Raw genomic sequence first — 27,713 nt, 5'->3', positions numbered from 1 at the left:
GGGTTATAATCCATTGCCATTTTTTTTCTTTTATTTTTAAAAAATTATTCGATGCTCAGTTTTTGGCCTGAAGGAGTGCCCCCCCCAACCTGGTTTCTGTGTCTTTTTAATGTGACGCTGTCATTCTTTGAGCATTTTCCTCCTTTCTGCTGCAGGGTGGTCCCAGCTCACCCCATACTCTCCTTGTCTTAGATGTAGAATCAAATATTTCACCCTGGTTCCTTTTGATGGAGAATAGTTGTTGGAAGCTAAGATAACATATGGAAAAATGCTTTGAAACCTGAGTCAAACACACAAACAAAATCTCCCCCATATAATTCTGGTCCTCCAAATAAGTGAAACATTTCTTTTCCGGAAATTTCTTGCTCCCTAACAAAAACGACCAACTTCCTCCTTAGCTTTTGTGGTGCTGATGCCTGAAAAAAAAAAATGCCATGGCCTTTGTGGGTATGGTAATAATATGAGATTAAAAAAAAAACACAACAAACTATTGTATTTTTTGGTTAATGTTATTTCTAAAAATCTCCTTTGCAAGATATTTTTCTTTTCTGTGTTTTGCCCCTGAGATTTGACAGGATGTTGTGTTTAAACTGGTGTTGTAACTGAGTTTGCAGGAAGCCACTGACTTTCTATCAGGAGTGTGCTGAGAGCTGAGTCTAGAGGCTTTCGGGGTGGTCAGGGTAGGTCTTGAGAAAGATAGGCATCTCTTTGCAAGGCAGCTTCCCTAGGTGAGCTTACATGGCTCTTTAAGCAAATCTAGTCTCCTCAGACACAAGAGGACAGGCTGAAGGTGCTGTCAAGAAAGGCTCCGAGAGACTGGAGATTTCAGAGTTCTCATCTTTGTGCAGTTCCAGCAGAGGTCCCCATTCCATGGCTCAGGCTCACTCCTTCTCAATCCCATAACTTTAACATAAGAGGCGTGGCAAGTCCATGAATTCAACTTCAGTTTTTAGTTTTTGTTTTTGCAACCCAAACAACTAAACTTGGGTATGATTTTCACTGAGTTTGACCATGCAGCTGTAAGAAATTGCAAATTATCTCAGGCTCACCATAGATACCCTCTAGGTCTTTGTGACTCGTGATGAAAGTTTAAAACCTCCAGCTTGTTTTCTTTCTGTAAGTTCTCCAGTGCAATCAGAAGCAGCTCTCACACTCGTTATTATGACCATAACAGCCCAGTGCCACAGCCACTTCGTCCTCCAGGCCATTTGTTTCGCAGGCACTTCCTCACAGTCACCTGCAGGTAATGTTCCATTTCATCATGATGACCTGCATGACCACGGGTAACTGGAGTCCCATCTTCGAGTAGCAGAGATCTCGACCCCACTTTCAGTTAAGGACATAATGAAGCAATCCCAAGTCCCACCTTTGAGGGTCTGTTTCCTGGACCCACTCTGGCACCAAACATCGCACATGCTAGAGTGCAGTCAGGAAGACAGAAACCACACCAGCCGTTTCAGCAGAGAGAATTTAATATAAGAAACGGGGACGTTCCCGTCATGGCACAGTGGTTAACGAATCTGACTAGGAACCATGAGGTTGCGGGTTCGATCCCTGGCCTTGCTCAGTAGGTTAAGGATCCGGGTTGCTGTGAGCTGTGGTGTAGGTTGCAGACAATGCTCGGATCCCATGTTGCTGTGGCTCTGGCGTAGGCCGGTGGCTACAGTTCCAATTAGACCCCTAGCCTGGGAATCTCCATATGGCACGGGAGCAGCCCTAGAAAAGGCAAAAAGACAAAAAAAAAGTTATAAGAAACGGGAAAACATTGAGTCCTAGAAATAACCTGCCATCAGAACACAGAGAAGAAGTTTGTGTTTTCAAAAACCAGAGGCTTGGAAGAGGGGCCCCACAGATCTAGGACATAGACCTCTGAGAAGAAGATCCTGTCCTGCGAGTCTTGTGGCACCTGAAGGCTAATTCTGGAAGCTTTACGAGAAGCTCAGGACTGGAACTAACTGCTGCTGCCAAAGGGAAGCGCCGCTGCCGAGCTAACAACGACAGGAACTGCCCACAACCAGAAGAGGCAGCTCTGTTTCCTTTCTTAAACCTCACAGTCTCCCTCTACCACCCCCTGCCGGCAGAGCTGAACAGTTACCCCGCAAAAGAGAAACAAGTCCGCAGGGAAAACCCAGACTACAAAGTGGAGTTTAGCAGGGTGGATTTGGACCTGATGTAATAGGATGGTATGTGTTTTCACATATAAATGCAGAGGCTCAGTTACAAAGTGGACGTCATAAAATAGATGTTTACATCTATTTGTGGCATCAGCGTAAGGGTGACATCTATAAGTCTATTCCGGCGTGTTATACTAGCGATGAAACAAATGGATGGCCAAGAATAATGTGATTCTTTAGTGTGGTACGCAACTGTTGGCAATGTTCCAAAGAAAACATAATGTGCCACATTCCCTTAATTTACAAATTAGTGCCTTCCTGGAAATTTTATTACATATTAAATGCTGAACTAATGGTAAGTAGTCTTTTCATCTACATGAATATTCAGCCAGAAATTTTAAAGTTCTAGGGGACGAAAGACAATTTTCTCTTTTATGGGAATAGCCTGTGTATTGCAGGATGTCTAGCACTGTTTCTTGAATGCCATAGTCCTTTACTCATTTCTCAAACACATGCTAGGACATGCAAGGACAAATTGAGAGATATTATCATATCGAAATTAACTACCATCTTCCTAAGACTGACTTCCTGGGTTTAGGGGCTAGGGATTTTATGCTGAGTAACCTAGAAGCCAACTGAAGGTTTTGAACAGAAACATTTGATTTACATTTTAAAGAAGATTACTCTGGCTGCTGCTTTGTGAATAACAAAGGGAGGCAAGAATGGAGGTGTGAACTGAAGTGTGGCACTTGCCATCACCCTCTACAGGGAGTAAAACATGAGCCCCTGAAGCTGCTGACCCGCAGCAGCCCCAGAGTGGAGCTCAGGGGGCAGACAGGGGTGAGGCACTCTGTGCTTTGGGAAAACTGGAAGAACAGGTCTTCAGATAGATATTTTTGGGAGAAGATCTTATGAGCTTAATTCCTGCATCTCCTCATTTCTAGAAAAACATTAAAATCCTTCCTTGATAACTGATGTCTGTAACTAGTCGTCACCTTCACGAGACCAGCAGCAAACTTCTACAAAATGCATGCCTGGCTGCAGGCACCTCCCCCTTCACCTTTACAACTTTTATCTTGATAGTCCAGATATTTCAGATAGCGCTGAAATATTGCCTCCTGGGCTGTAGTTAAGTGACAGGACAGAAGCCATCAGGGTCCTTTGTGAGAACAGCCACTCCCAAGGGTGGGCCAGTGAGCCCTGAGGGAACATCGGGAAAGAAACTAAGACGACTGGCCCACAGCTGAGGTGCATATCAAAGGAGTGATTCCAGGAAACCCAAACCCAGATCTTCCCATAGAAACTGGTTTTCTATAAATCTTTTTTCTGTAAATCTGGCTATCTGTAAACCTTTTGTTCCTACTGCTTTCCCTCTGTTGCAAAAACTCAAATATCCCAGCTTACCCCTTGCCTCCTCAGAGCACTTCCTCGGAGCTTCCTGGGATGCTGTCTCACCGGCGTTAAGTCCTAATTTCACCCCAAATAAAACGTAACTCTCAACTTTGAGGTTGTGCTTTTTTTTTTTTTTTTTAAGTCAATAGAAGGAAGGAGTCCAGATGGAAGGGCTCACTGTATTCCAGTGGAAGGAGGAGATGTAGTTCCATTCTGGATACATTTCAAAGGTATCCAGACAGAATTTTCTTTAAGGGTGGATACAAGTGAGAGAAAGAGCAAGACCAAGGATGATGTCAAGGTTTCAGCCCAGATGACTGAACGGTTGTGAAGTTTTCAGAGACGGGACTCAATGCGTAAGATTAGATCTGTAAGGTATGTAGTAGATATCCAAGTGGGGATGCTGAGGAGGCCGTTGGATATATGTCACTCTAGAGCTCGGTGGGAAGGTCGGGGCCAGAAGTATAAGTTAGGGAGTAGTTAGAACTCACAGGAAAATTTAAATATATGAACCTGGATGCAGTCATCAAGGGGGTGAGTGTAAATACAGAAGAGAAGAGGTTCAAGGCATGAGCCCAGAGCTCCTCCAAGATAATGAGTCTGGGTAGAGGCAGAGGTGTCAGCAAAGGAAGTGAGATCATCCTGGATTGTCTTTTTTGACTATAACTAATAACATGGTATAATATCATAATGGCTAGTGCCAAACATTATTCTAATCACTTAAGATACACTACTTTTTCAAAATGTTAACAACCACTCTATGAGGTAGGCTATGTTGTTTTTACTTAATGATGAGGAAACTGAGGCAGAGTTGAATATATCCTGCTCAATACTAAAACCAACTAAATTTACAGAATTAGATAAAGATAGTGCTTGTATAACACTGTGAATGTACTCAATGCCACTGAATCATTCACTTTAAAATCGTTTATTTTATTTTATTTTATTTTATTTTTTTGCTTTTTAGGGCTGTACCTGTGGCATATAGAAGTTCCCAGACTGGGGGTCAAATAAGAGCTACAGCTGGCGGCCTGCACCACAGCCACAACAAGTCGGGATCCAAGCTGTGTCTGTGACCTACACCACAGCTTATGGCAATGCCGGATCCCCAAACCACTGAGCGAGGCCAGGGATCGAACCTGCATCCTCATGGATACTACCCGGATTCTTTTCTGCTGCGTCACTACAGGAACTCTCAACACCAAATAGCTTAAAGTCATAAATGAAAGGTAAATCTGTACAGCTTCGATAATGAAAGAAAATGTAGGAAAATGTAGAGTGGGAAGATTTTCTTAAACAAGACCCCAAAAGCAAACCATAAAAAGAAAGATTGAGAGATATTATCATATCAAAATTAACTATTTCTCTTCAGCAGTAGATATCATCTACAAGCTCACAGGTAACATTACTGATTATCTTATAGTCAGAGGTCTGGAATGAGTTTCATTGCACTAAAATCCATAAAAGCCCTATATTTAAATATGACTAGCATTATTAATAATAGCATCAGCAGCACTATTAATCTCATATATGATACTATACATAATATAATATATGTTGACTATATATATATTTTACATAGTATAGTAATTGAGAGTATGTTATTATTTAAAGGAGAAAATAGTCACATTTAAATTCCTCGAGTTAAAAAATAGTAATTACACAATTGGGTACTTTATGATCACGGATAATATTAAAGTAGAAGATAATTTCTTTTGTTCACAAATAAAGAAGAGTTCCCTAGTGGCATAAGAGTTAAAGGATCCAGCATTGTCACTGCTATGGCTCTGGTTACTGCTGTGGTGTGGGTTTGATCCCTGGCCTGGGGGAACTTCTTCATGCTGTGACTGTGGCAAAAATAAAAAGATAAAATTCTGGGTTTTCTGTCGTGGCTCAGTGGTTAACGAATCCGACTAGGAACCATGAGGTTGCGGGTTCGATCCCTGGCCTTACTCAGTGGGTTAAGGATCTGGCGATGCTGTGAGCTGTGGTGTAGGTTGTAGATGTGGCTCTGGTGTAGGCCGGTGGCTACAGCTCCGATTCTACCCCTAGCCTGGGAACCTCCATATGCCGCAGGAGGGGCCCAAGAAATGGGAAAGAGACCAAAAAAAAAAAAAAGATAAAATTCTTTTATAATAGGTTCAACTATGTGAGAAATTTAAATTTGAATATATACAAAGGAAAATGTGATGCGTCACTCAGATAAAGCAGACCAGATAATTTCATAATGGCCTCTTCAGAGGAGAGTATTTAGGCATTAGAGGCAAATCTGACTACCTTGTGCCACCCAACACCCTCCCCCCACCAAAGTCATACATTCAACATGTAATCAATATAAAGTGATTAATTAGATAATTTATTTTCTTTTAAAAAATTATCTAATTGTGGCTCAGCAGATTAAGTCTGAGTTCCCATTGTGGCCCAGTGGGTTAAGAACCTGACTAGTATCCATGAGGATGTGGGTTCTATCCCTGGCCTTGCTCAGTGGGTTAAGGATCTGGCATTGTCATGAGCTGTGCTGTAGGTCGCAGATGTGGCTTGGATCCAACGTTGCTGTGACTGTGGCATAGGCCAGCTGCTGCAGCTCCAATTGGACCCTAGCCTGGAAACTTCCATATGCTTCAGGTGCAGCCATAAAAAAACAAAACAAAACGACCCTAAGTCTTTGAAACCTGGATTTGTTGGTTGGGACTCTAGATGTCAAGGGCTTGATAGCCATGTGTGGTCAGTGGCTACCATGTTGGGCAGCGCAGTTTTAGACAAAGGAGGAAATCAACGAAATAAAATAAGGACCCTTCGGGGAAGACAGAAGGTGGAAGTGAGATGGCATTGGGTTAAGGAATATCAGAGTTTTTGAGAAGGTGAGAGGGAATGAAATGTGAAGCACAGGAGGAGGGACTGAAGCAGATCAGAATCAAAACTCTTCTTCCACTGTAACAGGAGAGAAGGAGGAAAGGACGGGTCCAGACACAGAGAGCTTGGTGAATGGACTCTGTTTCTTTGGGGAAGCAGAAAAGCAAATGAGGATGATGAGAGGTGTGGGGAGTGTGGGGTAGGGAATGGTAGTGGTGGATTTGAAGGTTTTGTTTTTTTGTTTTTTTGTGTTTTTTGTTTTTTGTTTTTGTCTTTTGTCTTTTTCAGGGCCGCACCGGAGGCATATGGAGGTTCCCAGGCTAGGGGTTGAATCAGAGCTGTAGCCGCTGGCCTACACCACAGCCACAGCAACACAGGATCTGAGCCGTGTCTGACCTACACCACAGCTCACAGCATCGCCAGATCCTTAACCCACTGAGTGAGGCCAGGGATCGAACCTGCCACCTCATGGTTACTAGTTGGGTTCATTAACCACTGAGCCATGACAGGAACTCCCGGATTTGAAGTTTTGAAGGAAGTGGGCGATATTTGAAGTAGCCTCTGTGGGGACTGGAAAGGGACAGAACGGGCTAGAGAAGCTGTGACTATGGCACAGGTGAACATCTTTGGAAGCTGGTGAGAATGTGATGACCCTGTACCTAGTGTGTACTCATGCGCTTTTCTCGAGCAGTCTTCAGCAATCTGGTTGTAGGTCGTGGAGAAGGTACAAGATTGCCAGTCAGAACTAAGGCTTTTTCAGACAGATGTGAAAGAAAGACTGAGACAAAGGAGGCAAGGAATCGATGCTGAGAGTGGTCCAAGTGATGGACTTTAAAATCTCATTCGACTGGGGGAAAAATGTAATTGTAATGTATACATGTAAGGATAACCTGACCCCCTTGCTGTACAGTGGGAAAATAAAAATAAATAAATAAATAAATAAAATAAAATAAAATCTCATTCGAAGTGGAAATGCAGACAAGAGAGATCTGATACAGAAGAAGCAGAAGTGACAGTTTCCAAGAAGTCCCAACCAGGTCTGGGACCCATCTCAGGACTCATTGATGAGAGAATTGGAAAAATAGGAAGTTGCAGTGAGAGCATGCGACGACTGAATTTATTATTTACAAAGTTGAACAGTTTTGGTGGTGACAAATCCAGGGTGTTGGTGTGAAACAGGTTCTGGATCAGGGTGGATGGGAAGGGCCCTGGAGGTGAGGAGGCTGAGGACATGAAAAGGCCATGGTGAAGGATGGGCCACCCATGAGGACGTGGAAGTCTCAGGAAGATGGTAGGACTTGAAGTGAGAAGGACAAGCCAGGTCCCAAGTCACAGCAACAGGACAGGTGTGGGGCATGGTGACTAGGAGTCTATAAATGACAGTGACATGGAGGGGTGGAGCTTGGTATAGCCATAGGGCTTCCAGCGAAAAGGAGTAGGAATTTCTACATAGAGTGAAACACAAGATCAGGAGGTGGCCTTCGGGGGGGGGGGGGGGGGGGGGCACGAGGGAAGGAAGAGATCATCAGCCTTCAAGCTCAGTTAAAAGGCCTCGCTGTAGATAAGGCAGCTGAGACTGGGGTAGCCAGTCTCCAAGATGTTCCCCATTGAGCCCCACTGCTGTTTGGGGTTCACGCCCTCCTCTCCTGCTGTTCCCCAGGTCTAGTTCACAGGAACGGAGCAGTACAGCAGAAGGGATGGCTGTGGCTTCTGGGGTTAGGTTGGAAAGGCTATTGCAGCCCCTGTCTAGGCAGTCCCTTAGGTCACTCTGGGGACAGCCAGCTGCCTATCATGAGCAGCCCTGTTAGACACCCACATGCCAAGGACCCAAGCCTCTTGCCAGCAGCCACATAAGCTTGGAAGCAGATCCCCAGCCCCATCGAGCCTTGGATGACTGCAGTTCTAAGTGACATCTAGGAAACTGTGGCCTCATGAAAAAATCCTGAGCCAGAACCCATTAAGCTACTGCTGAACCCCTAACCTACGGAAATTGGGAGGTAATACTTGTTTGTTGTTTCAAGCCACTAAGTTTGTTAAGCAGCAGTAGGTAAATAATACTGAGAGTCTTGGTAACTTACCAAAGTCACATAGCTAGGTAGTGGCCAATTTAAAATGAGAACAGAGCATTCGGAACTATGTCTAGTCACGTATACTGGCGCATGATATTGTGAGAAAAAGGATGTATATATGTATGTGTGACTGGGTCAACTTGCTGTACAGTAGAAAGTTGACAGAACACTATAAACCAGCTATAATGAAAAAAATCATTTAAAATAAATTAAAAAATAAAATAAAATGGGAACACAGTGCTTCTGACTCCCAAAGCAATATTCTTTCAGGTCTTGCTGTGTCCTGGCCTGTCATGGGCTTTTTTGCACTGGAACACATGCATTCAGGAGGGGTGACTATCTAGAAACGTTTGATGGATCATGTAGTGCTGCTGCTTCTTAGGTAAAATAAAAACTGGGCAATGCTTCCACATGGAATGCAGAGTAAGATTCAGTAAAGTAAAATTTTCTTTGCCCTAAACATGCACTAGTACATAAGCATCTCCAAAGCATGCTTATATCTTTTGGCCATAATTGATGGAAGGATTGAAAGCGCTAATTCAAGTTTGTGCAATAGCTTAGTGGAAAAACCAGAACTGCCATTTCTCCTTGGCTTCTTTGAACCACTTGATAGGAAAGACACAGAGTAACTGGTATACCATGTAAATACTTCAATAATTCTGACCTTCCTGTGCAGGGCATCAGTGACAGGGCCCAGTGTCTGCATTTTTCTCTATTGTCTCTAAATGTAACATTCGGAGCAGGGCAGACTGCCAAAAAGGTACTTTGTGGCTTCTATTTTCGTGCCATAGAGTCTGCTTTTGTATGCACAGGACTATCACGTCAGAGAAATGTCACGTGACCATTTGGCTTACAGTTTGGGACTCAGTTTTTAAAAATAGGATTACATAATTATTTTTTTCTTCCCTAAGAATATAATTAGGAGGAGAGAAAAGTAGAAAGTAGACTTGGGTTTCATTACAACAAGCGTGTTCAAGGCTCCAATTTCATTAAATCTCACACAAGTTCAGATGTATGTCCAATTACTCCTCATTACAGTTATCAAGTTAATTTGCTGTCATATGTTATTAGTATTAAGGAGAGTCTTGAATGTTTCCCTGTATGTTTTTTTCACCATGCTTGAAAAAAATAGATTTACTACCTACTTCCTAGTATCACTTATTCTCTCGAGAGTCACAGAAAGACAACTTTCACTCCCTTGACATTTGAGTGCTTTCCTGGTTAAAATTCAGGCAATTAATTAAGTGTGGTTTAACTTACTTGAGCAAAAATACTACATCATGCTTTATAATAAATAGGTGAGTGATTAATGTATGGTTTGAAGTTTGTTTTGTAAAGATTTAGCATTATTTTTTATAATCAGCAAAAAATAAGAAAACAAAAATATGTGTCCTTAATCACCGATGGTACTGATTTTTCTAGTTGTGCTGTTCTTCAGAAAACTCAGATATTCCTAATCAAACATGCTTGTAAATTCCTTTAATTTTTGTGACCTTATACACGGCTTTTAGTAAGAATTCATTCATTTAACAAAATTTGTTGAGTACTTATTATGAGCCAATTACTTTTGTGTTGGGGCTATGGGAGTGATTAAAACATAGTGTCTGTTTTTGTAGTCCTTGTGTTACAGTGGAGGAAGAGCTCATAAGCAAAGAAACAAAATAGATATATAATATGTCAAATAGTGATTACATTCTATGAAGGAAAAATAAAGCAGGATAAGAAGGTAGAAAGTGACAGACCTGAATGAGGACAAGGGTGAAGATATGTATTTGTCCAGGACAAAGGCACTCCAGAGGGAAGTCAAGTGCAAAGGCAAACAAACCATACCTAATGGGTCAAGAACTAGCCAGGAGAGTTGTGTGGCTGTAGTGGAATCTGCAAAGAGGAGATGAGATCCATGAGGCTGCAAGAGCCTGACTTTGTGATACCTACAGACCAAGATGAGTTTGATTTCAGTGTGGTCACTTCTGGCTGCTGTGTCTATAGGATTAAATGTAATTGTAATTGTGGAAACAGGAAGACTACCTGGAAGTCTGTGTATGTGCAGCTCCCCTGAGAAGCTAAGTTGGGATCAGAGGTATAAGAGAGTTCTTAAGGGAAGCCTGTGAGGGGAAAGGAAGAGGGTGTCAGAATAGGCTTCGAGAGCCTTCAGAAGGCAATGCAGGTCTGATCCAGGTGAAGGACAGGAGGAGGGCAGCCAGGTTAGATGGACGAGTCTGAAAGTGCAAGAGCCAGTCCAGGAAAGTTTGGCAAGGCCTGTGGGGAGTCCTTGAGCCAAAGATACCCATCATAGACATCCCAGGAATACCCTGCCCCTCTGTTTCTGCTGTCCTTGGGAAATGTGGCCTCGGTGAACACTGATGGATTTCAGAGTGGAGCAGCTGGGGCCATCTGTTGTCAATTATTGGGAGATCTGAGATGACTGTCACAGAGACTTTGGTTGCGACCTAGGTATGGTGGGCTTGGGTTCAGGAAGTAGGTATATTCATCTGGACATATTTGAAGGTTAAGTGGACCTCTTTTGCCATTAGATTTGATATGGAATGTGAGGGAGGGAGAAGATGCCTCCAACATTTCTTGTTCTGAGTGTCAAGGGAAGCGGGGAGACTGTGGTAGCCTTGGAGGAGGGGGATGAAGAGTTCACTTGGACCATGTTAAGACTGAGATGTTGAACTGACCCCCAAATGGAGATGTTGAGAAAGCAGTGAAATCGATGAATCTAGACTTCAAGGGAGCATTCAAACTGGAAATATTCCGTTGAAAATCAGCACCATATGGATAGCAGTTAAAAGCATGGGACTGGCTTGGCTTACCTAAGGAGTGTATAGAGTTGGAGAGAAGAGGAGGTTCAAGCCCTAAAGGAGAAGAGGATAATCCCACCAAAAGACTAAAGGAGGAGCAGCCGTGGCAGGTCGGAGGAGACCCACAGAGGGGTGGTGTCTAGGAAACCAAGTGAAAAAAATGTTCTGGAAGGATGGATTTTTCAGTCTCTGCTTCTTTAATCTTGATATCTAGTAAATGAAAGTTCTATGCAGTAGTAATATTTTTGCTAAGTGGACCTAAAATAATAAAGAAGAAAATAAAGCTTATAAGCATATTGACTTTCTGGCTAATTCAAACTCTGTCTCCACCTCTGGGCAGGCAGGTTTCTCGACCTCTGCTTGCTTCTGATTTCCCCTTTCTGCACTGGGGGCTTTAGAGTTGTTAAGAGGATTGAACGAAGTAATAGTTGTAAGTGATTATTGGAACAGTGCCTGACACATGTGTGTTCAATAAATGTTATACATCGTTACATAAGAAACATTGCAATTAATTATCAATTCTACTATCTCAGGTTTTCTGATGGTAACAATTAGGATGTAAGAGTTTAATACAGATCCTTTTCAATTTCATTTCTCTGACTAGGATCCTCGTGTGCTTGTTTATTCCTCATGTTTCTCTTCTATATTTTTAGTAGTTTTAAAAATCTTTACAACTGGAGTTCCCGTTGTGGGTCAGTGGTTAACCAACCTGAATAGGATCCATGAGGATGCGGGTTTGATCCCTGGCTTCGCTCAGTGGATTAAGGATATGGCATTGCCGTGAGCTGTGGATGTGGTGTTGCTGTGGCGTAGGCCGGCAGCTGTATCTCTGATTTGACCCCTAGCCTGGGAACCTTCATATGCCACCAGTGCGGCCCTAAAAAGAAAAAAAAGAAAATCTTTACAACTCATTTAAAGTTTTTAAACCAATTGCAGAGGCTTCTTTAAGTAGAGCATGGCTGGCCAGAAATAATGTCAAAATAAAGGGGAATAATTTTATAGAACAGTAGTTTTAAGCCCTTTTGGGTTATTGATCCCTTCAAGAATAAGGTAAAAGCTCTCCTCTGAAAAATGCATTTGCAAATACACACACATACCCAATTTTGATTATAATTAGAGTGAGTTTATGGATTCCTAAAGCCAACTCACAAGTCCTTTTGGCAGTCTTGAAGCCAGGCTTTGAACTGGTTGCAGAGTTCACATTTTTATAACCTTTACTTTCTTATTGATCGTTTAATAGGTCCATTAAGTAAGATCACAAAACATTATGAATTTTAAGTCATTCATATACTGCTATTTTTAACAAAAGGGAATTTCCCTCAAAATTTAAATTCCAAATCAATTCAGTTGGTAAATATATATATATATTTAAAATGTATATTAAAATTGAGTTGGTGCTTTATTGTTACTAACTTGAAATCCTTAATAATTTTTTAACAAGAGGTTCCAATTTCATATACTTGATTTCGGTTCCAATTTTCATCTTGCATGCTGCCCTGCAAATTATGTAGCCTCCCCCCCCCCCCGCCCCCCGAAACATACACACAGAGTTTACGTTTACCAAGATGTTTCTTTCATTAACATTTAAATAAGACACAAAATTCCCTGGAAATAAAGTATTTTCCAATGTGTCTTTCAAGGTAATATTTTTATGTAAGTTGTGTGTTCTCATTCGTCTTTTCTCCTTGAAGTAATGTATTATTTATTTGCAATCTGCTATTAATTTTTACATTCACTTAAGTCCAGAGATAAGACGTAACTATGTAGTAAAATGATCATAAACCATACTAAAAGACACACAACAGGCATCTCTATAATCTAGGCCAAGCAAACTGTCTGAGCAAAAGGAAGATTCTGATGTTGATCCTAAGCCAGTGCTAAGGCAGGAAGGAGCAAGACCAGAGGAGAGAGATGAATGTTCTTATAATGCCATGTTAAGATGCTCCTACCTTCTCCTGAGGCCAGTGAGGGACCATTGGTATTGGTAGGTTTTAAGCAGTTGAATGTGGTAAACATTGTTATCTCTATTTTTAAGTGTTTCCAGATTTAGTAAATATAACTACAGTTAAATTTTCATTTCAGATAAACCAGGAATCTTTTTTTTTTTTGGTCTTTTTTGCCTTTTTTAGGGCCGCTTCCACGGCATGTGGAGATTCCCAGGCTAGGGGTCTAATTGGAGCCATAGCCACCTGCAACGCAGGATCCGAGCCGCGTCTGCAACCTACACCACAGCTCACGGCAACCCCAGATCCTTAACCCACTGAGCCAGGCCAGGGATCGAACCCTCAAGGTCATGGTTCCTAGTCGGATGCGTTAACTACTGCACCACGACGGGAACTCCAAGAATCATTTTTTAGTATAGGTGTGTCATATGCAATATTTGGTACCTACTTATACTACAAAAGTATTGGTTGCTAACTGAAATTAAATTTAAGTGAACATTGTATATTTTATCCTGCAACCCTTGCATTGTTCTTTTTTTTTGCATTGTTCTTAATACCACGCCTGATGCGTGGTAGGTGACAAACAAGTTTAGTACCGTGCCACTTTTTTTTTTTACCACCAGTAGGTGGCAGTGTGATCAAATAATTTTATGGGAGCCGCTTCGCAAATCCAAGTTTTAATACTCTATTATTTATCCGTCTATTAAGGGGTTATTTTAAAAACACACAGGTAGATAAATGACGTTTTTACAAAATAAAGGTACCCAGGGCTAAATATAACCAGTCCTCATCTTTCCGACACCCACCCTCGGATTGAAACCTACATGTGGTCCAGTTCTAGTGGACTACAGTGCCTTTATGCTTCTAAGGATATTTTAGAATTTTGTAGCTTTTCGTGAAAATAGAACTTTTTCCTTATATTTTCTAACAGACTACCTCTGATGTGTAAGATTAAATTTTTGTTGTTGTTGCTATTTCTTGGGCCGCTCCCGCGACATATGGAGGTTCCCAGGCTAGGGGTTGAATCGGAGCTGTAGCCACCGGCCTACGCCAGAGCCACAGCAACGCGGGATCTGAGCCGCGTCTGCCACCTACACCACAGCTCAGGGCAACGCCGGATCGTTAACCCACTGAGCAAGGGCAGGGACCGAAGCCGCAACCTCATGGTTCCTAGTCGGATTCGTTAACCACTGCGCCACGACGGGAACTCCTGGAAACCATACATTTTTCAAAGTCTGTTGAGTCAGCATCTGTTCTGCAAGGTTCATTCTGTCCTTTTTTCAGATTCCACATGTCAGTGAAAGCATTTGATGTTGGTGTCTTGTTGTTTGGCTGACTTCACTTAGCATGATAATTTCTAGGTCCATCCCTGTAGCTAAAAAATGCCAGTATTTAGTTCCAAATGGCTGAGTAATATTTCATTGTATGTATGTACCACATTTTCTTGATCCACTCCTCTGTCGATGGACATTTAGGTTGTTTCCACGTCTTGGCTATTGAAAATCGTGCTGCAGTGAACATCGGAGTACATGCGTCTTTGTGAGTCGTGGTTTTCTTTGGGTAGAAGCCCAGGAGTAGGATTGCTGGATCAAGTGGTAGTTCCCAGTTTCTTTTAAATCTCAGTACAAGAGAGTTTGACTTTTTACAGTAAAGTTACACCATAACCTGATTCCTACTACTATTGTCTTTTGAGCTGTGATGTGTTCTTAGCACCGCACACAACAGGACCCAGTCCCTTCCTGTATCTAATGTTGTGAAACCACTTAAGAGTTAGAATCTCTGAAATCCTGAGTTTTAAAAGTAGCATCTTTAGGTATTTTAGATCACAGATATCTTAATGTGTGCTGATTTAGAAACTGTAAATGGAACAGAAGGTTTAAATATTTATCTGAGTAAAACGTGGCGCTGGAAGGCACGGTTTGGTAATATGCTGTTTATGTTGCTCTTGGCCACCTAATGATTTTTCATGTACTTTGCTGTATCCCGGTAGTTACTTGGCAAATATAAAATCTATTACATTTTTAGGAGTTCCTGGTGTGGGCCAACAGTAATGAACCCGACTAGTATCCATGAGGACGTGGGTTCAATCCCTGGCCGCGCTCAGTGGATTAAGGAACCAGCATTGCTATGAGCTGTGGTGTAGGCTCGGATCCCACATTGCTGTGGCTGTGGCAGAGGCCTGCAGCTGCAGCTCTGATTCAACCCTTAGCCTGGGAACTTCCATCTGCCACAGGTGTGCCCTAAAAAGACAAAAATAGAATCTATTCTTTTTTATAAGTATTTTTATAATTATGAAAGTAGCTTATTCTCTTTTTAAAATTCTTCTACTGAAAAATCCAGAAAAGTATAAAAATAAAAATCATCAATACATGTTTAGATGGCTTCTAAAAATTTTTTTCTCTATGACCCAGGAAGCTCTGAAAGGCACAGTTTTAGGATCAAACATACTTGGGTTCAAATCCTATGCCTGCCATTTATACTTATTTTATGTATCTCAGGGCAAAAATCTTAATCTCATTGAGTTTCAATTTTTTTTTTTTTTAATCTTGACTCCTCTTCTCTCTTCGGCTACCATCTGTTTCTTCAGGAAAGCTGTATATTGTCATTTCTTTCTTACCTTCATTGCACTGTTCTACTCACTTCAATTTGGCTTCTGCCCCTATAGTCCAAAAAGGACTCTTATTAAAGTCACCAATGACCTGCATGTTGTCAAATTCCATGCACATTTTCCTATCTTCTCACGCTCCCTCTCAGCAGCAGTGTTGTCCTGGAGCCGGATGGTTATGGTACTTGGCAGCTAATTATGTGCATCTTTTTCCAACTCCAAGTTCAGTACAGGCATGTTGGTAGCTTAAAATTGGCCATGGTGAGCATATTTACATCATGGAAATCAGCAAATGGTACAAATCAGAGCCCTCCTACTCCTCAAGAGCCATTTGTTAAACGTTAACCAGCACACTGCTGGATACAGGTGAACATTTTTCCCTTTAAAGAACTCTTTTTTGTTTGTTTACATAATCCCACTCTCACCTCGTTCTCATCCCATCTCCGTTCCACCACTACGTACGTGTTAGTTCTCTTGAGCAATCAGTCCTGGGCCCTTTCTTCTTCCTTTCATATGCTAGCTTCAAAAATAATCATGGAGTTCCCTAGTGGTTAAAGATTTGGCATTGTCACTGCTGTGGCTCAGGTTTGACTGTGGTCCAGGAACTTCCATATGCCTCAGGCATAGCCAAACAAACAAACAAATAAATAATCTCACTAATCTCCAGGTATTTAAATACCAGCTTGCAGATCGATTTCAGATTTGTATCTGCATCCTAGACCTCCCCTCTAAGATCCAAAATCAAATCACTTATTTAAATTTGTCTTGGAGGCCTCACAGACATCCAGGTTTAATTTCACAGATCTTCCCCTTTCTTATCTTCTCCATCCCAGCATTCTCCGTTTCAGGAAATGAGGCCGCCGTCCACTTGATTACTGCCGCCCAAACCCATGGTTCTTCATTACCCATGATTCTTTCTTGTCCTTCATCCTCCTGACCTGATCTAGCAGCACAGTCTGGCAGTTATACTTCCAAAATATCTTTTGACTCTTACTGTTTTTATTCTGCACTTCTTATTGCCATCACATTTTGTGCTGCCATCATCTCTTGACTCAATTACTTTAACAGCCCCCAAACTGATCTCTAAACATCATCTCCATGTAGGAGCAAAAGACAATACAATGTAAATCATATCACAGCATTTCCCTGCTTAAAATCCTTATGGGGTCTTTCACGACATTTAGCTTAGAAATCAAATTTCAGGTTTTTGATCTGGTCTCTGCTTATCTGTCCAATTTGAAGTGTGATTATTCAAAGTTTTGTTGTTGTTGTTTGCCTTTTTTTGTTTGTTTGTTTGTTTTTGTCTTTTTGCCTTTTTTCTTGAGCAGCTCTAGTGGCATATGGAGGTTCCCAGGCTAGGGGGGTCTAATCACAGCTGTAGCCACTGGCCTACGCCAGAGCCACAGCAATGCAGGATCCGAGCTGCGTCTGCAACCTACACCACAACTTAAGGCAATGCCAGATCCTTAACCCACTGAGCAAGGCAGGGAACGAACCCACAACCTCATGGTTCCTAGTCGAATCTGTTAACCACTGCGCCACGACAGGAACTCCTGTTGTTTGTCTTTTTAGGGCCAAACTCAGGGCATGTGGAGGTTCCCAGGCTAGAGGTCGAATCAGAGCTATAGCTGCCAGCCTACACTACAGCCATAGCAGCACCAGATGCAAGCCACATCTGCAAACTACACCACAGCTCATGGCAACGCTGGATCCTTAACCCACTGAGAAAGGCCAGGGGTCGAACCTGCATCCTCATGGATACTTAGTCAGATTTGTTTCCACTGAGCCATGATGGGAACTCCCTCAAGTTTGTTCATGCTCAGCTCAAGGGCCACAGGGGTTGGCTTTCTAGTTCTTGAACCTGCCAAGATTCCCCCATAGAGAGCCATGGTATGGGCACCCCTTCTCTGAAATGACCTTTTCCTCCTCTTTTTGTGGTTAGCTCTTCAAACAATTAATAGAAATCAAAGTTGACTTAAATCAAATCAACTTAATTATACCTTTTCATTGTTCTTTGTCTCAGTCCCCTGTTTATTTCCTTGTCAAATGAATGAATGACTCCATAAATAAGGATTTACCTTAAAGGAATAGTGGAAAAAAAGTTTTAAAAACTTCTTAGCATAAGGCCTGGTGCAAAGTATGTGTTAAACAAATGACAACTCTTTTTTTTTTGAGGGGGAGGGGCAACTATTTTAAAATTTAATTCAATTTAATTTTTTTACCATTCCAGAGTTCCAGAATAAAGACTTGTGTCCTGAAGGTGGCAGTATCAAAACTCAAGATAGCCTCATTTCCTAGTGTCACAGATGGGTAGTTAGTTACCCTTAAGCAGAACATCGCCGGTATTTACGCTTTGAATTTCTAGGTATGTACTTCAAAATGAAGAGTTAGAATTGCTGATAGGAACTGAAATATTTCTGTAATTCAAATAAAACTATGGAAGAGAGAAAAGCACCAATAAAACAATTAGGTCGTATATGCCTTTTGTTGTTCCCTGATCAAATGAATATGGAGAAAGCATATTTGAACACTGGCAATTTAATAGGTTAGACTAAGATGTAAATAACGTTCTGGTCATATGATTATAAATTTGTCACTGTTTGTCATCAGAGAGTTCTGCAAGTTTAATCTTATATTAAAAACACAGCTTATCATTAATACTTCCTGTGAAAGAGAAAGAATGGAGCTTTATTTATTTATTTATTTATTTATTTATTTATTTATTTATTGTCTTTTAGGGCCGCACCCACGACATATGGAAGTTCCCAGACAAGGGGTTGAATCGGAGCTGCAGCTTCTGGCCTTCTGGCCTTAACCTACTGAGTGAGGCCAAGGATGGAACCCACATCCTCACTGATACTAGTCAGGTTCATTACTGCTGAGCTATGATGAGACCTCCTGGAGCTGTATTTATTATTTAAGAACAAGGAGGGGTGCTCAGAGAGTAACGTCAACTTCCTATACTGAGTATATTCAAGTAAGACAAAATTTAAAATAAGATAAAAAAGTATATATAAGATTTAAAATAACAAAATAAATAACTGATATAAAATAACACTAGTACTGGAGTTCCCTGGTAGCTAAGTTGTTAAAGGATTTGGCATTGTCACTTCTGTGGCATGAGTTTGATCTCTGGCTGGAGAACTTCCTCATGCTGTGGGCACATGCCCCCTCACCCCCTCAATAACACTAGTATTTGCATCAAATTTCAAAACCACTTAAGGAAAGAAATTTGCTTCAATGCTTGTTAGTTGTGTCTCATTAGAAGTGGGTTCTGATGCCACTAACAACAACCCCTGGCTACTGCCACTGTGACTTTTCTGGACTTGGGAGGCGTCCAGAAAACTTCAAGGGACCTTCCCGGCGATTGTATATGACTTCTAGCTAAATCTTTTTTTTTTTTTTTGTCTTTTTGCTATTTCTTGGGCTGCTCCCGAGGCATACGGAGGTTCCCAGGCTAGGGGTCGAATCAGAGCTGTAGCCACTGGCCTATGCCAGAGCCACAGCAAAGCGGGATCCGAGCCGCGTCTGCAACCTACACCACAGCTCACAGCAACGCCGGATCGTTAACCCACTGAGCAAGGGCAGGGACCGAACCCACAACCTCATGGTTCCTAGTCGGATTCGTTAACCACTGCGCCAAGATGGGAACTCCGTAAATCTTTAGTCCTCATCATTGTTGGTTTCTGGCCCTCAACTTCCTTAAGGCATTAAAGCCGAATTTTCCTGAATTGTTCGCTCCATGGTGTTTTAAATCTGAACCTTATGCTATCCAGTGTGACTTTCAGTGATAAAAGGATGCTCCAGACCTGGTATTACCACACAGGTCACAAAATACCAAAAAGAGGGACTCAAGAGGAAAAAGAAAGATTTAACCCACTTCATTTTTTTTTTCTCCCCCACAGAAAGTTTCACTTCCTCTGGATCTGCCACCTCCTTTGTTGGGGAGCCCATTGTGTATTCTCAAGGACTCAGTGTGTTCCACAAATGATATAAAAACTCCCCCTTTCTGAAGATGACGTGATAAAAAGAGAAGATCTTGGCTTTCTTTCATGGGTTTGAATGTAAGAGTGCTTGAATACAAACTGATTTCCTGGAAATACAGCAGCCTCAACATTTTTAATCTGTGAATGATAAAGAAAAAAAAGTCACAGCCTCAGCTTGTGAGTCACAGTTAAAAAAAAAAAATCAACACAACCTTCATCCCCAGCAATTTTATTTCTAAGTATCTTTCCTAGACATGTGTTTGCAAATGATCATAGAAACATGTTCAAGCATACTCAATGTAGCATTGTTTGTAACAGCGGAAAAAAAAACAAAACAAAACACAACTGACTAACTAAGGAAAAATGGTTGAGTAAACTATAATGCAGTGAGTGATACAACAGCATATACCCATAGTATGCACATCCAAAGGATAAAATGGATCTATCTATCTATCTATCAATCAATCATCTATCTATCTATCTATGCATCTATCTGTGGAAAGATCTTTAAGACAAATTTTGTTTGTTTGTTTGTTTTTGTTTTTTGTCTTTTCTGGGGCCACACCCACAGAATGTGGAGTTTCCTAGGCTAGGGGTCTAATCGGAGCTGTAGCCTCTGCCTACGCCACAGCCATGGCAATGCCAGATCCGAGCCACGTCTGTGACCTACAACCACAGCTCCTGGCAATGCCGGATCCTTAACCACTGAGTGAGGCCAGGGATCGAACCTACAACCTTATGGTTCCTAGCTGGATTCGTTAACCATTGAGCCACAACGGGAACTCCCAAGACAAATTGTTAAATGAAGACAGTAATTTGTAGAAAAATATTTCTCTGTGTATACGTACACACACATACATAATATATACTGTATGTAAACAAAGAAAAAAGGTTCAGAAGGCTACCCATCAAACCAATTGCAGTGATTACCTCTGGGGAAGAAAGTTGGGCTTGGGTGGAAGTTGGCTTAAAGTGGGTTTTTGCTCTGATTGAATTTTTTACAATGTGTATTAATGTACTGCTTTGAAAATTAAGCATGTAAGAGTAAGGGACAAGGAAGGAAAGCAAGAAGATGTGCTGTGTAGTACAGACTGGAAACAACCAACCTGTATCCAGGTTGTGGTCTGCCACTTATTTGACCTCTCTGCTTCAGTTTCATCTCCTGTAAAATGGGGGTTACAACAGTGCCCACCTCAGAAGGTGGCTGTAAAGAAGAAATACGATATGTGTCAAGTGGTTAGCACCTAGAATGAGTTATGTAAGTGTTAGCTAGTATTATTGATGAAAAGAAGAATAAATCATTGGTGATTCCTCTTTAGTCAGAAAAATTATTACTTTTCTTCCTATTTTGGCACTAGTGGGACCTCAGGAAATGTGCCTTAAAAAAACAATATCAAGAAGCCCTGGAGATGAGGCTTTTCGTGGTCTTGCTATTATCCAGTCATCCTGGAACAAAAGGCAGGATGGTCAATTGGAGTGTACAGCCCAGCCAACATTCATATCAAACACTGTGCTGGGTGCCTGAGACAAAGACCAAGGAGACAAGTTTTCTGCTTTCATGGAATTCATTTTGTGTGATGAGAGGTATGGTAGAGGGGAGAATCCAATCAGGATACAGATCATCTCAACACAATGTGGTGCTCTAATGGGAAACAATGAAGGCAGTTAGAAAAGGAACAGGTGGGAACAAAGAAAACTTCCTGTAAGAGGTGTTGACTCTGAAAAGATGGAACCAGTTAGCTGTGACAATAAGGAAAGAATGGGCATCCCAAGCAGAGGAAACATGATTTATGTGAGGGAACTACTAGCAGTTTGGTGCTGTTTTTAATGTAGTATGTATAGGTTTTTATGATGTGTGGGTGTTTGGGTAGCAAACAGAAGGGGTAGGGGAGGAATGGTTGGAGGAAGTAAAGAGTAACAAGTTTGGAAGGGTAATGACAACCAAAGGTGACCTTAGTTATGTAGTATCAATGCTGTAATAAGAGCAGAAAGCAAGATTGTAGTGGAAAGATTACTGAAGACATCCTGCCTTGGCAGATCAAGGGATTCTATATAAGAAGTCTCAACTTTGAGAAATAACCTCTTGAAAAAATATTACAAAACAGTTTCTGAATTCTTCTATGTTGAATGTAGTAGGTCATGGCAGGCCAGTGCTCTTGCTGCAACATCTAGAGGGAAAAAAAGGATAAGTTACAAAATTCATAGTTGAAAAGATATCAGAGAGTTGGGGAAGCAAGACTATATGAACTAAATTTCCAGACAGGGTAGAGTCTTTCCTAGGTGAGCTGTCAATGTCTGGCCATTTTCTTCTCTGGAGATATTTGCCAGTTCTGGGTGATGACTAAGAATCAGGCTTGGCCTAGGAAGAGGGACTCCCTCCAGGGAAAAGAGATACAAGTTGCTTTCGGTGGTTGTGTGGGGCTGGCTAGACAGATTGTACACTCCTGTAGAGCCAAACACAAAGGACCATTCGCTGGTTCCCAGGTGATGCATCATGCTAGGAACTTAGCCAGAAGCTTCTAAAAGGTGGACTGAAAGATCTCAGTTTCACAATACTTAAGAGATGAAGTCTGACTCTAAGGAGGGGTCCTGCCACAAATATATAGTCAGTTACTTCCTCAAGACATTTGCTAAATATTGAAACTGCATGGCATCAGAGGGCAAAGAGATAAACTCAAAACCTCTAAAGGGCAGAGCTGACTCTGAAGAGCTGGAGAGACGCAGACCTAGCAGGTTCTCAATCAAAAGCCAGGAGGGCCATACCTGGGAAATAGGGATTGAAAAGCTATCCCTGTTTAGGTTGAGGTGATCTGCTTACTTGATGGAAAATGACATCATATGTAGCCTCTGGATTCTTATATACAATGTCTGGCATATAATCAAAATTACAAAATATGTAAAGAACAGGAATATGTGGCTAATAATCAAGAGAAGAAACAGACAACATAAGCAAAGCCACAGATGATTATATATTACAGTTAACTGACAATGACTTTAAATATAACTATGACTAATAAATTAAAGTACGGAAAAATGGATGAAAATATAGAGAAGTCCAACAGAGAATTAGAATTTATAAAAAAGAATCAAATACATAGTGTAGAAATGAAAAATATACTATCTGAAGTTTTTAACATTTTGGATGAGTTTGGCAGCACATGGCAAAGGCAGAGTGAATGAACTTGAGGATGAGTCAGCAGAAATTATCCAGATTGAAATACATAAAGAAAATATTGGAGTTCCCATCATGGCGCAGTGGTTAACGAATCCGACTAGGAACCATGAGGTTGCAGGTTCGGTCCCTGCCCTTGCTCAGTGGATTAACGATCCGGCGTTGCCGTGAGCTGTGGTGTAGGTTGCAGACGCGGCTCGGATCCCGCGTTGCTGTGGCTCTGGGCGTAGGCTGGGGCTACAGCTCCGATTCAACCCCTAGCCTGGGAACCTCCATATGCCGAGAGAGCGGCCCAAAGAAATAGCAAAAAAAAAAAAAAAAAAAGACATAAAGAAAATATTATGGAAGAAAAAGAACAACACATAAAGACATGTGGAACACAAATAGTCTAAGAACAGTCTGACTTACTTATTACTTAAGAGAGAGAGAGTATGGGGCAGAACAAATTTATAAAAGCATTAGCCCAAAAATGTTTAATAAGACTACTGAACCCCAGCAGGGTTAAATAAAAGAAAATTACACATAACCATATCATAACCAAACTGATGAAAGCCAAAGATGAAACAAATCTTAAAAATAGGTAAAAAGTGGAGTTTCCATTATGGCTCAGTGGGAATGAATCTGACTAGTATATTTGAGGATGAAGGGTTGATCCCTGGCTTCGCTCAGTGGGTTAAGGATGCAGTGTTGCCGTGAGCTGTGGTGTAGGTTGCAGACAAGGCTCAGATCTAGTGTTGCTATGGCTTGTGGCATAGGCCAGTGGCTATAGCTCCAATTTGACCCCTAGCCTGTGAACCTTCATATGCTGTGGGTGCAGCCCTATAAAAAAGGAGGTTAAAAACACATTTTACCTTCAAAAGAACAAGAATAAGAGTAATTACAGTCTTTTCAACAGGAACTATGGGAAAAGATGATGAAATAGTATCTTAAAATTGCTGAAAGAAAAAATTTTATGTACCTTACAATGATCACAAATATTTTACCTGTACCAATTATGGCTTTGTTGTCTGCTATCTCTATTTATGGCCATTTTTAGGTCTTTGGAACATTCTTTAGCACTCTGAGTTATGTGGCCTCACACTGTATTAATATTATATAATTTGGGGCTTTGCAGTTGTGCAGCATAAAGATCACCCATGCTAGGCATTCCCTTTGTGGCACAGTGGTTAACAAATCCAACTAGGAACCATGAGGTTGTGGGTTCGATCCCTGGCCTTGTTCCTGGGTTAAGGATCTGGTGTTGCCATGAGCTGTGGTGTAGGTTGCAGACACAGCTCGGATCTGACATTGCTGTAGCTTTGGCGTAGGCCAGCAGCTACAGCTCTGATTAGACCCCTAGTCTGGGAACCTCCATATGCCTCGGGTGTAGCACTGGAAAAGACAAAAAGACAGGAGAAAAAAAAAAAAAAAGATCACCCATGCTAGATTATGCACATGGGCTCTTCAAACTCCTTTAAGGTGAAGTTTACTTTTGTATTCCACTGACTTGACTCTGCAGTCAGATCACAGCATCAGTGTAATCCTCTCATCAGGAGCGGACATTACTTTGACCTTATCAGCAAGAGTCTTCTGCCTGTATGTTAGGAATATTGCTTGTATTAGTAACTTTTATTCTAATTTTTGTTAAGATATAATGTTGAGTCTCAGTGATGTGAGGTATTTTAAAAGCCATTATAAACACCGGGTTTGGAGTTTAGTCATCAATTATAGGCCAGGTCATTTTTCTTCATGTCATTTAAGAGTTCCCTACATTCACAGGGTGGATGGGGTATTTCACAATATAAGCAGCGGCGCCATCACTGAGCTGGAAGTTCCTTGCTGTGTGATTTAACGTATCTAAATAATGACCTGGAGGATTTCTAAAACATGTCGCTGGTACTCTCTTAGATTCACTTTGTTAAGTGGAGCGGTATAGTGCGAACTTTCTCTGACTATTGTATCCCCTCTGGACTGTCAATGAACATCCAGTTATTCACTGTTTGGGTGGCTCACCTCTCTCCTAAACTAAGGAGACACCAGCCAGCAGCAGGTAAGTAATCCCTGATGATTAGAATTAACCAGTTTTGACTTCCCATCTCTCAGATGTTCCATTGAACATCCAGATACATTCTTCTCAGTCTGCTTGAATACCTTATATTTTTTCTCTCCCTTCCTTCCTCTCTCCCTCCTTCCCTCTTTTTTGCTTTCTCCTTCCTTCCTTCTTTCCTTCCTTCCTTCCCACTGGTTCCTGGAGTGGGCACCATTGGACAACTAAATATTTTTTGCCTGGGCTCCTGTAAGCACCAGAATCTGACCTTAACTGCCTGATTCCCTAGGACTGATTTCCTCTCATGATGAAGCCTACATCTAAAATATTTAACACCTCACTCTGCTCTCCCAAACCCTGCCACCAGCCCTCATGTCTATATTCGAGTCCCTTCAATTTTCACATCTAAAATATTTAACACCTCACTCTGCTCTCCCAACCCTGCCACCAGCCCTCATGTCTATATTCGAGTCCCTTCAAATTTCACGTTCTGGCTGGATCTGGGCTCAGTTACACATTCCTCTGGTTTTTGTTTGTTTGTTTGTTTTTACTTTTTCTCTCCTTTTTCAGTCCAGTTTTTCTCTGTTAACCCATGTTACTGCCTACCTCTGTGTAATTTTACCAGTATGCTGCATGACCAGCCGTTCACCCTCTGCTTCAAACTAACAGTTTCTTTATGTTAGGGGTGCCACAAAATGATAAGCAAAGCATTTGATGTTAACTAAAGGATAGAACAGAACCATTCAAAACATCATTTCCAAGAAGTTGACTGATGCTAAAGACCCCGAGTGATATCAATGCTCCACCACCAAATGGACATTTTATTTTTATTTTTATTTTTTTTGTCTTTTGTCTTTTTTGTTGTTGTTGTTGTTGTTGTTGCTATTTCTTGGGCCGCTCCCGTGGCATATGGAGGTTCCCAGGCTAGGGGTCCAATCGGAGCTGTAGCCACCGGCCTACGCCAGAGCCACGGCAACACGGGATCCGAGCCGAGTCTGCAACCTACACCACAGCTCACGGCAACGCCGGATCGTTAACCCACTGAGCAAGGGCAGGGACCGAACCCACGACCTCATGGTTCCTAGTCGGATTCGTTAACCACTGCGCCGCGACGGGAACTCCCAAATGGACATTTTAAATGTGAAATCACTTAAATGTCTTAGATGTGGCTACAGTTAGGAGGCTGAGAAGAATTGAACCCAGGTTTCAGAATGGAAGTGGTGGACAATTAGGTTGGTGTCTTCAGATATTAGCTCAGTCAGAAGCTAGGGCATTCGAAGAATTCATCTTCTTTGCTTCCCTTTTTAAAAAGGTCACTGTCTTGAGTTCCCTGTTGTCCAATCTCTAAAAATAGTTGTTTCATGTATTTCATTCAGTTTTTTATCTATTTGATGTGGGAAAGCAAGTCTAATTATTGTTACTTCATCATATTCAGAAGTGAATTTCAGTTTGTAACCTTTTAATTTAATTTACGTATATATTTTACGGCCACACCTGCAGCATATGGAAGTTTCTGGGTTAGGTGTCAAATCGGAACTGTAGGTGCTGGCCTAGGCCACAGCAACTCCAGCTCCAAGCCACCATCTGTGACCTGCACAGAGTTTGTCGCAACACTGGATCCTTAAACCACTGAGCAAAGCCAGGGATGGAACCTGCATCTAGCTGGGTTCTTAACCCACTGAGCCACAATGGTAGCTCCAGTCTGTAAACTTTTAAAAATATCTGCTCTATGTGTAACTGCCTCTTTTTATTTTTAATATTATTCACTTTTGATGTCTCTTTTTTTAGTCAATTTCACCAAAAGAGATTCATTTTATTATTCTTTTCAAAGAAACAATTCTTATCCTAGTTTATGATTTCAAATGTATCAATATTTAGTTACATTTATCTGTATGTAAACAAAAAATTTTCCCTCATTCTTTCTTCCATCACACACCTTTTATTTTTATTTATTTTTATTTTTTCTTTTTTGGCCTCCCTGTGACATATAGACTTCCTAGGCCAGGGATCAGATCCGAGCTGCAGTTGTGATGTATGCCACAGCTGCGGCAGCGTTGGATCCTTAACTTACTATGCTGGGCTGGGGAATGAACCTATGTCCTAGCACTCTAAAGATGCCAGCAATCCCCTTGCAACATAGTGGGAACTCCCATCTCACACATTTTAACAGGCGTCATTTTTTGCTATATAAATATATTTCTATATTATGTATATTTGTAATTCCTTAAGTGGAAAACTCAGTATTTGTTTATCCTTTTTTTTTTCTTTTCTGGGGGTGCACCTGTGGCATATGGAGGTTCCCAGGCTAGGGGTCCAATTGGAGCTACAACTGCTGGCCTACGCCACAGTTGTGACCTACACCACAGCTCATGGCAACACTGCATCCTTAACCCACTGAGCAAGGCCAGGGGTCGAACCTGCAACTTCATGAATGCTAGTTGGGTTAGTTAACCACTGAGCCACGATGGGAACTCCAGTATTTGCTTATCCTAAAATATCTTTATTTTGTTCTCATTTTGAAAGAGTTTGCTGTGTACACAGTTTAATTGGCTAGCTATAGTTACAATCTAATCACAATTCCATTGTCTTCTGGCTTTCATCATTCCGTTTAAGAAGTCTATTGTTAGCCTGTTGTTTCTTTGTGGGCTATGTCTTTTCTCTTTGTCTTTGGTGATGTTCAGTTTCAATACAAAATATCTAGGTCTGCATTTCTGTTTATTTATCTTGTTTGATATATGTGGCATTTCCT

The 27,713-nt window shown here is 41.4% G+C and overlaps 1 long non-coding RNA gene across 1 annotated transcript in view; it reads left to right on the top strand.

Moving 5' to 3' along the window:
- LOC125115724 (uncharacterized) overlaps positions 1-19,929 on the top strand; it is a 34,358-nt gene extending 14,429 nt beyond the window's left edge. The window contains exons 2-3 of the long non-coding RNA XR_007132162.1: positions 18,011-18,145; positions 19,686-19,929. This is a non-coding gene — a long non-coding RNA (uncharacterized LOC125115724). The remainder of the gene's footprint in view (positions 1-18,010; positions 18,146-19,685) is intronic.
- Positions 19,930-27,713: the final 7,784 nt, after the last annotated feature.

Source organism: Phacochoerus africanus, chromosome 15 (assembly GCF_016906955.1).
Source record: "Phacochoerus africanus isolate WHEZ1 chromosome 15, ROS_Pafr_v1, whole genome shotgun sequence".
NCBI lineage: Eukaryota > Metazoa > Chordata > Mammalia > Artiodactyla > Suidae > Phacochoerus > Phacochoerus africanus.
This window is presented reverse-complemented; position numbering and strand designations above follow the sequence as displayed.